The 10472-nt window shown below is 43.5% G+C and overlaps 1 long non-coding RNA gene across 2 annotated transcripts; it reads left to right on the plus strand.

The window, feature by feature from the left end:
- The first annotated feature begins 1689 nt into the window (after positions 1-1689).
- On the plus strand, positions 1690-9321 carry LOC121276512. 2 transcript variants are annotated; one of them, XR_005942670.1, is made up of 3 exons: positions 1690-1769; positions 7658-7852; positions 8809-9321. It is a non-coding gene; the product is annotated as an uncharacterized LOC121276512 (long non-coding RNA). The 2 variants fall into 2 exon arrangements; XR_005942671.1 differs by having other exon boundaries at positions 8814-9321.
- Positions 9322-10472: the final 1151 nt, after the last annotated feature.

The following is a 10472-nucleotide window of genomic DNA, read 5'->3' on the forward strand; positions in this document are numbered from 1 at the left end:
TTCACAAAAGGTTAGTATGCAGGTACAGCAGGTAATTAGGAAAGCTAATAGAATCCTTTCATTTATTGTGAGGGGAATTGAATACAAAAGTAGGGAGGTTATGCTTCAGTTATACAGGGCATTGGTGAGACCATATCTGAGGTATTGTGTACAGTATTGGTCTGCTTATTTAAAGAAAGATGTAAGTGCGTTAGCAGCAGTTCAGAGAAGGTTTACTAGACTAATACCAGGAATGGGCAGGTTGCCTTATGAGGAAAGGCTGAACAGATTAGGTTTGTATCCACTGGAATTTAGACGAGTAAGAAGCGACTTAATTGAAACCTTTAAGATGCTGAGGGGTCTTGACAGGGTGGATGTGGAGATGATGTTTCCTCTTGTGGGAGAATCTAGAACTAGGGGGTCACTGTTTAACAATAAGGGATTGCTCATTTAAGACAGAGATGAAGAGAATTTTTTTTTCTCGTGTTGTTGTGAGTATTTGGAACTCTCTTCTTCAAAAGGTGATGGAAGCAGAGTCTTTGAATATTTTTAAGGTAGAGCTGGATAGATTCTTGATTAACAAGGGGGTGAAAGGTTATTGGGGGTCGGCAGGAATGTGGGGTTGAGGTTACGTTCAGGTCAGCCATTATCTTATTGAACGGCAGAGGAGCAGGCTCCAGGGGCTGAGTGGCCTATTCCTGCTCCTAATTCGTATGTTCGTATGTTTGAGACAGGGAGAGGGAGAGGCACGTCGAGAAGCCAAAAGAGTGTGAGGGAGAGACCCATTTTTTAAACTTCCTTTACGGGATGTGGGCATCACTGGCTAGGCAAGCATTTATTGCCCATTCCTAATTGTCCTCAAGAAGTTGGTGATGAGCCCCCTTCTTGAACCGCTGCAGTCCACGTGGTGTAGGTACACCCACAGTGCTGTTAGGAAGGGTGCTCCAGGATTTTGACACAGCGACAGTGAAGGAACAGCAATGTATTTCCAAGTCAGGATGGTGAGTGGCTTGAAGGGGAACTTTCATGTGGTGGTGTGTCTATCCTTGTCCCTATCCTTCCATATGGTAGTGGTCGAGGGTTTGGAAAGTCGGGGAACCCCGACGTCATCCCGCCCCATTTAAATTTTCAGGAAGGCAGGCCTGCAGCAAAATCAGCTGTTCGCCCACCGACCTGTCAATGGCCAATTGAGGCCATTGACAGGATCATTGAAACAATTAAAGGACCTGCCCGTCCAACCTTAAGGTTGGCAGGTCAGCCAGGAGCCCCAACGACAAATAGGGAAAACATGAAACCTCATCCACCGGCGGGATGAGGTTTCACGTAGGGATTTAAAAAGTTTAATAAATTTTTAATGTAATTTATGAACATGTCCCATCTCATGTGACATTGTCACATGAGGGGGACATATTAAGGATTTTTTTTTCTATTTTTAACGTTTTTAAAACTGACAGTGATCTGCCTGAGGCAGCACTTAGCCTCAGGGATATGTACGCTCTTTTGTGCACGCTCTCGCTTTTGGGGAATCCCCCCCTGCTTGCACAGGAGGCGCATAGTGCTTCCTGCCGGATGTCATGCTGGGCAGGCCTTAATTGGCCTGCCCAAATAAAATGGCGGTGGGGCCCGCTTCTCCGGCGGGGATTGGCTCCCCACCCACTGGAGATTGGGTCAGGCCCGCCCACCCAGCAGACAGAAAATTCTGCCCCAAGAGTGTGAGAAGCAGCGAAAGCCAGGAGTGCCCAGTTTTGCAAAATAGTGACTTCACAGGAAAGCTGTAAGGTGATTGGCTGGTGAGTATTACTGCTTATGGACTGAGTCTAAACCACTGGGAGATTAAAAAAGCATTAAATATATTAACTATTAGTAACAAGTAGCAAGTGAGTAGCTGGTAAGTCTTACCTTCTATTCTTGATAAGGTTTATTACCACTAGCAAGGTTTAATCGCAGTGACTATTAGTAGGGTTTATCAATATTGCTAATGTTATTAGTATTAGTAAGTTTTATTAGTATTGGTAAAGCTTTATTAGTAAGGATTAGATGCATCCAAGGGTATTGAGGGAAATGAGAGTGAAAATTGCAGAGTCACTGGCTATAATTTTTCAGTCTTCCTTAGACTCAGGGGCGGTGCCAGAGAACTAGAGAATTGCAAATGTTACACCCTTGTTCAATAAAGAATTTTATAGATAAGCTTAGCAACTACAAGCCAGTCAGTTAAACTTCGGTAGTGGGGAATATTCCAGAAATAATAATTCGGGACGAATTCAGAATCACATGGGCAAATGCAAATTAATTAAGGAAAACCAACATGAATTTCTTAAAGGAAAATCATGTTTAACTAACTTGCTGGGGTTTTTTGAAGAGGGAACAGAGAGGGCTGATGTGAGCAATGTTATTGATGTAGTGTACATGAACTCCCAAAAGGCGTTTGATACTGTACTGCACAAAAGATTTGTGAACAAAGTTATAACTCATGGGATAAAAGGGATGGTAGCAACATGGATTTGGAATTGGCTGAGTGACAAGAGACGGAGGGTAGTGGTTAATGGATGTTTTTTGGACTGGAGGAAGGTTTGTGGTGCAGTTCCCCAGGGCTCAGTGTTGGGACCCTTGCTTTTCCTGATATACATTAATGACCTAGACCGTGGTGTACAGGGCACAGTTTCAAAGTTTGCAGATGATGCAAAGCTTAGAAACATTGTTAACTATGAGGAGGACAGTATAGAACTTTAAAGGGACATAAACAAGTTGGTGGAAAGTGTGCAGAGGTGGCAGAGAAATGTGAAGTGATTCATTTTGGTAGAAAGAACATGGAGAGACAATATAAGATAAAGGATACAACTCTAAAGGGGGTGCAACAGCAGAGGGATGTGGGTGTATATGTGCATAAATCAATGAGGGTAGCAGGACAGGTTGAGAATGTTGAAATATGTCTTTAAGGGATAGCAACATGACATCGCTAGAACGAAAGTGTGTCATGTGATCTCGTCTTGTTTCACTTTTGCTTCTGGCAGAGGACACACACAAAGCTCTGCTACTAATGTCTTCAGGCTTTCTACCTATGTATAAATATTGTCATGTGCCGAGTCTAAATAAATGAACCCACAACATGTTTACCCAACCCCTTGTGAGTGATTGGTGCCTTTATATCATTATAAAAACATGACATGGTGTTCAGTGGTGATCAAACAGCGTGGCAGCAGTATTAATTACAGGCACAGCATAGTGAACAGTCTTAGATCATGCTACATGGCAAGGGATGACCCTTGATATTTTGGTTAGACTGCAATGGAGTCCCTCGTGGTGAGATTGCAGTGCATAGCCTGTCAGTTCAGTGAGTGGGAAAGTGGGTAAAGAGGACCAGCACTGGGTTAGCTCAGTTGGGAAAGGCAGGTGACCAGGGTGTAGGCCAGATCAATAGTAGCAAGGGAGAGTCCAACAAAACAAAGAAAAACAAAACCATCATAAAAATTGGGCCAGGGAAGGTTGCAATGTAACAGCTTTGGGAGTTACTAAACAATAAATTGAATAAAACAAGGAGCAAGGTCAAAGCGATATTATTAAAATGTCCACAAAATTTCCCAGTTGGGTTGCAGTTGATTACAATCTGAATTCAGAATATTTAAACAGGGTATGGTGCTATGGTTTCTTGATTCAGATGTGTCTGAACCAGACAAGCAAGCCATAAAAATTTGCCTAGCAATTGGGAACAAAGATCTACACAGACTGAACATGTCAGGATTAACAGAAGAAGAGCTAAAGGAACTTCAAAAGATATGGACCGCATTGGGAGACTAATTCAGAATCAGGTTAAACTTCTGTATTGATCAACTAGAGTTCATGTCATTTTGACAACAGCCTATAGAATTTATAATCCATTTCAGATGCAGATGCAGAGAAAAGGTACATACTGTGATTTTTCAAATGCAGAACTAGCAGGCAGAATTGTTGAGTTGGTGATCGTTTCCACTCCCTTGGAATTGTTTCCACTCCCATAGAAGCATTCCAGAAAGAAATGTAGACAAACTGAAAATGTATAGCACTGAAAACCTACTCAAGGATGGACACAAGTATGAAGCAATCCTCTCACATCAACAAATCTTACAGATACTTTTTAAAAAATTCATTAATGGGATGTGCGCTTCACTAACTAGGCCAGCATTTATTGCCCATCCTCGTTGCCCTTGAGAAGGTGGTGGTGAACTGCCTTCTTGAACCGCTGCAGCCCATGTGCTGTAGGTACAACCACAGTGCTGTTAGGAAGGGAGTTGCAGGATTTTGGACCCAACAACAGTGAAGGAACGGCAATATATTTCCAAGTAAGGATGGCGTGTGACTTGGAGGGGAACTTCCAGATGGTGGTGTTCCCATCTATCTGGGTTTGGAAGGTGCTGTCGAAGGAGCCTTGGTGAATTCCTGCAGTGTATCTTGTAGATGGTACACACTGCTGCCACTATGCGTCATAGTGGGGGGAGTGAATATTTGTGGATGTAGTGCCAATCAAGTGGGCTGCTTTGTCCTAAATGGTGTCTAGCTTCTTGAGTGTTGTGCGAGCTGCACTCATCCAGGCAAGTGGTGAGCATTCCATTACATTCCTGACATTGCCTTATAGATGGTTGTAAAACCCAATTGTTAACACACTTACTAGCACATTCAAACCTAGCAAACCACGTGGAATGAGTAAACTTTTGCATGCACCAAGGAACTGCCCAGCTTTCCATCAATTCTGCAAAGCACATGGCAGAAAGGGCCATTGGCAGCAGCAGTGCACTAGAGCAACGGCTGATGTAGCTACAAAGAGCCGTGCACTGATCCAAACAGACTATGCACAACAAGTATCTTCAAGCAATAAGAATGACCATCTGCTATCATGTCAGGAGGATACACATGAGGTGATTGATGAGCTAAAACATGACAATGATGTGCACGATGAGATGAAGAATGGTGAACACATGCTTTACACCATCAATCTCATGGAAAACATAAATACTGTCACATCATAAAAGATGTTTGCCGAGATTCAAATTACCTGCCCTATGACAGTTGGTTATTGGCCAGGATTGACACAAGGGCAAGTGCCAACATAGTATCTCTGCGGACTCTAAAAGACATGTATCCAAAGACATGGAAGACCATGGCAAAACCTATTACTGTGAAACTTTCAGTGTACAATGGTTCACTTATTCCATGTGCAGGATGTTAATGTTGAATTTGTGTTGCAATGAAATGCGTGCTTTAAATTGGTAATTTAGCACAGCTGTTCCCAACTGGGGAAGGGTTAGGGAATCATTGTAAGAGAATGTAAACCAGTTCATTCTGAGTGTTTGGTTGGAATTTGGAGAATCTATGACTTTACTTTGTTGTCTTAGAAATAAACCTGTTTTAAGGTACAGGCTAGCTTCATACTCATTCTTCCCTCAACATACAATTATTGAAATTAACATAGGATCCATAGTGCTGGTGGGCAAGTACAATCATCCTCCTGGGTGTCATAGGTGTTTTACATAGTGGAAACTAACGGCCCAGTGATTGTAAGTCTACTGGCGTGCCATGACCATGCATTAGCGACAATCCATGGAATCAGTCAGACCTCATATGGCAGATCAAACTCAGAAACTTCACTTATCACCTTGGTTCATGTTCTAACATTGAAATATCCAGAATGTTTTGACAAAATTGGCAGTTTCAAGTGAGCTACAACACTACACTTGCAGGAGAATGCAAGTTTGTCAATTGATCTGGTACATTTTGTGCAATGCAAATGCCAGCAACTACAAGCAGAAATGGCAAAAGATTCCACATTACAGAACATGTGGAAAACCATTATTGAAGGATGGCCTGATTCAATTTAGCATGTCCATGAACCCATGACACCATTTTGGCCTTACTGACATGCTAGGATCTCTTGGTGAGTCATTTTTAATGGGAGTCAGGTTGCCATACCAGAACCTTTGTGACTTGATATTATTCTTAAACAATTTCACCACTCACCCATGGGCGTAGATCGGATGAGAAGGCTCGTAAAAGAGACAATCTATTGGCCAGGTATGAACAATGACATTGAAGTTGTCATCAAGACATGTGAGGCACATCAAGAGCATATGCCAAGTCAGCACAAAGCAACACTGATTCCACATGAAGTTCCTACCCATCCTTGGTCCAAAATTACATCTGACCTCTTTCATGTCCATGGCACTGATTTCATGGTCATCGTCAACTACTTTACCAAGTATCCTATTATTCGACAATTGCACAATACAGCAAGCATAACTGTCGCACACACTCTAAGTGCTACTTTCAGTTTATTTGGTGTGCTTAGATGGTAAGTAATTTCAGGATATGTGTGAGAAGTGGAATATCGATCACACTACTTCTTCTCCTCATTATCCTAGATCTAGCGGCCTAGCTGAACAAATGATTCACATGGTGTAATCCCTAATTCTCAAATGTAAACAGGCCAAGCAAGACATACACATTGCAATGTTACATCTGAGAGTGACGCCTTTAAATGCAACTGTTCCATCACTGGCAGAGCTCATGAAGAGTCATATTGGACTTGAAATGTTAACTCTGTTTCTCCCTGCACAGATGCTGCCAGATAAATAGGTCATTTCCAGGTTGGCAGGCTGTGACTAGTGAGGTACTGCAAGGATCAATGTTTGGGACTCAGCTATTCAAATCCAAGTCAATTATTTTGATGTGGGGATTAAAGGTAATATTTCCAAGTTTGCAGATGTAACAAAACTGAGCAGAAATGTGAGTTGTGAGGAGATTGCAAAGACTCTTCAAGGGGATTTGGAGAGGCTAAGCGAGTGGGCAAAAATTTGGCAGATGGATTGAAATGTGGGGAAATGTGAGGTTATCCACATTGGTAGGAAAAACCAAAATTCAAATTATGTCTTAAATGGCGAGAGGCTGGGAGGTGTTGAACATCAACGGGACTTGGGTATCCTTGTTCATGAGTCACTGAAAGCTAACATGCAAGTACGGCAAGCAATTAAGAAGGCAAATGGTATATTGGCCTTTATTACAAGAGGATTTGAGTAGAGGAGTAAAGATGTCTTGCTGCAATTATATACAGGCTTGGCGAGACCACATCTGGAGCACTGTGTGCAGTTTTGGTCTCTTTACCTAAGGAAAGATATATAGGCAGTGCAAAGAAGGTTCACCAAACCAATTTCTGGGATAGCGTGATCATCCCTTGAGGGATGATTAAATAGACTGGGCCTTTGTTCTGTGGAGCTTAGAAGTATGAAAGGTGATCTCATTCAAATATACAAATTTCTTACTGGACTCGATAGGGTAGATACAGGAAGGATGTTTCCCCTGGTTGAGGGAGGGGGTCTAGAACCAAGGGAAATAACCTCAGAATAAGGGGCAGAGCACTTAGGACTGAGATGTGAAGGGATTTCTTCACTCGGAGTGTGGCGAATCTTTGGAATTCTCTGCCCCAGAGGGCTGTGAAGACTTAGTCATTGAGTGTGTTCAAGACAGAAATTGATAGATTTCTACATATCAAAAACATCAAGGGGTACAGGGATAGTGCAGGAAATGGTGTTGAAGTAGAAGATCAGCCATGAACTGGCTCAAAGGGCTGAATGGCCTACTCCTGGCCCTCCTATTTCTTATATTCTTAAGTAGACTTGCTGTGTTTTTCCAACACTTTCTGTTTTTATTACAGGTTTCTAGCAGCTGCAGTACTTTGCTTTTATTTTATCTCAAAATGGATGTAGCCCCTGCCCGCTGGAACAGGGCACCTGTAACCAGCCTCGTGGTATGATAAGCTGCTGACTTCAAGATGCCACCCTGGCCAGCAGCTAATTTGTGGAACAATTTGTGGAACAATCTGAATGCATGAAGTTCTTGCTGGCTGCAGGTAGGGCATCAGGTCATTATGGACCAGAGCATAAACATCCGAGACCAATTGTCTGGATAGGCACAGTCTCCTACGACACTGGTGCTCTGTCGTTTGTGGGTAGTTAACTCCTGGATGGCACACCTGATATCCTGGATATCGTCTTCTTCTCCTTGCAGCCGCTTGCTGTGCTCCTCTGACCTCCTGCTGACCAGGAGGATGTCTTTGCTGAAGCTGCTCCTGGCCACTCTGCCCAATGTCAGAGTAGCCTGCTCCCACCCCAATGCCCTCAGCTGCCATTCATTGGTTCACCAGGGCTTCCTCCACCCACCCCTGATGCTCAAGTGATGCCAGCAGCCTCAAGTCCCTCTCAAGACTCCCAAACGCTGAATAGGAATACTAGCCTCTCAGTGAGGGCAACACTGTGCCGCTGGCTCAATATCTGAGTTTAAATCTCCCATTTTATACAACACTGCATTTAATTTGGGGAACCGAGGAGAGAAACAGAGTCACGGACAAAATATGTGGAACTTTGTGAGCTGAAATAGCATTGAGCATCCGGCTGTGTCCCTGACAGCAAGACTCTACCTGTCCCAGATCCTCTTTTTTCCCCATGCTTCTCAAATGAAAATTCCAAGCCGTTACTCCCCAGACCCATAACAAGCTCTACGACAAACTCAACAAGCTGTAAATTAGAGGTGTGTGGGTTGTCAGCTCCCCACCTTTCGCTCTTCCTCTGAAAATTGCATCGTGTCCCTAAGGTGTCAGGAACCACTGATGTCATCAGAGTGCACGATTTTCAAAACGTGCCCACACCTGACCTCACCCCCATGGATGACTGAAAATCTGGCACCCGATTTAGTTTGCTTTGTGCACCATTTCTTGTTTCTCTGATTCCTTTTTTTCTCAGTTTCCAGGTTGTTCAGTGGATTGTAGTTAAAAGAAAAAGAATTCTGTGACTATTTCATTTCTTGCAGAGCAGCTGATGGAAACGGAAGTGGCAGCATCTGGTTCCACAACTCAATAAAAGGAAGCTGTGGCAGCCTGAGCTATAACTGGTTCTGCATATCACTTGGAAAGTACTGCTTCAGAGGAACTGCCAGCAGCTTTTAACGATAAACAGCTCTAACCATTCACTGCGTATTATGCCAACTAATTTAAGAAAATATTTCATTCCAAAATTCAGGGAATATCATTTATAAATCTCCCCATAATGAAAACTAAAGCTGTATTCCTGTAATACCCTTCCTATTGGTGCTAACCCTGGTTCAGTTGGTGGTGCCCTTGCCCCTGCAGCAAGAAGGTTCCGGGTACAAACTCACTCCAGGGACTTATGAACACAGGCCACAAAATTGGATTCCATGGTGTCTGTTTGTCACAGTTGTCCTTAGGTACAAAAATGGTGTCCGCATCACATGCGCACACTTCTGGCATGGCCCAGGCCGAACACCATCTTGTTGAGGGTGTTTGGGTGTTAGGAGGGTGCGCTGGAAGAGATGGAGCGTGACATCAGTCAGCATATAACACTGATTTGAACACTGCCAGCACTGCCATTTTCAACCTTACTGCTCCAGCTAACACCTTCTCTTAAACAAGCACAACTACTCATGTATTCAGCAGCAGGAAGAATCCCCAACCAGTGCAATTTAAAGGGATCATCAATTGCTACCATGATGAAAGCAAAATGATCTGGATTCTGGAGATCTGAAATAAAACCAGAAAGTGCTGGAAAATCTCAGCAGGTCTGGTGGCATCTGTGGAGACAGAAACAGAGTTAATATTTTGAGTCCAATGTGTCTCTTCTTTGGAATACAGTAATTAATCACAGTACCAATCACCACTGGGTTGCTTGCTGATTGAATATCACTGGCTCTGACTGAGGAGTGCTCGGTGATTTGAAGAGTAGGGGAATCTGCAGGAAATGGTGGAGAAGCCCATGGTTCTGATTCAAGCATTCAGATCTGGCCACTTTTTAAAAATTCATTGATTGGATTTGGGCTTCGCTGGCTGGGCCAGCATTTATTGCCCATCCCCTTTTGCCCTTGAGAAGGTGGTGGTGAGCTGCCTTCTTGAACTGCTGCAGACCATGTGGTGTAGGTACACCCACAGCGCTGTTAGGAAGGGAGTTCCAGGAGTTTTGACCCAGTGACAATGAAGGAATAGTGATATATTTCCAAGTGAAGATGGTGTGTGGCTTGGAGGGGAATTTCTAGGCGGTGGTGTTCCCATAAGTCTGCTGCCATTGTCCTTCTATATGGGTTGTGGATTTGGAAGGTGATGCCTAAGGAGTATTGGTGAGTTTCTGCAGTGCATCTTGTAGATGGTACACATCACTGCCACTGTTTGTTTGTGGATGGGGTGCCAATCAAGCATGCTGCTTTGTCCTAGATGGTGCCAAGCTTCTTGTGTGTTGTTGGAGCTGCGCTCATCCAGGAAAGTAGGGAGTATTCCATCACACTCTTGATTTGTGTCTTGTAGAAGGTGGACAGGCTTTGGGGGAGTCAGGAGGTGAGTTACTTGCCACAGGATTCCTAGTCTCTTGTAGCCACAGGTATTTATATGGCTAGTCCAGTTCAGTTTCTGGTCAATGGTAAACCCCAGGATGTTGATAGTGGGGGACTCAGCAATGCTAATGTCATTG

The sequence above is a fragment of the Carcharodon carcharias genome, chromosome 3 (assembly GCF_017639515.1).
Source record: "Carcharodon carcharias isolate sCarCar2 chromosome 3, sCarCar2.pri, whole genome shotgun sequence".
NCBI classification, from domain to species: domain Eukaryota; kingdom Metazoa; phylum Chordata; class Chondrichthyes; order Lamniformes; family Lamnidae; genus Carcharodon; species Carcharodon carcharias.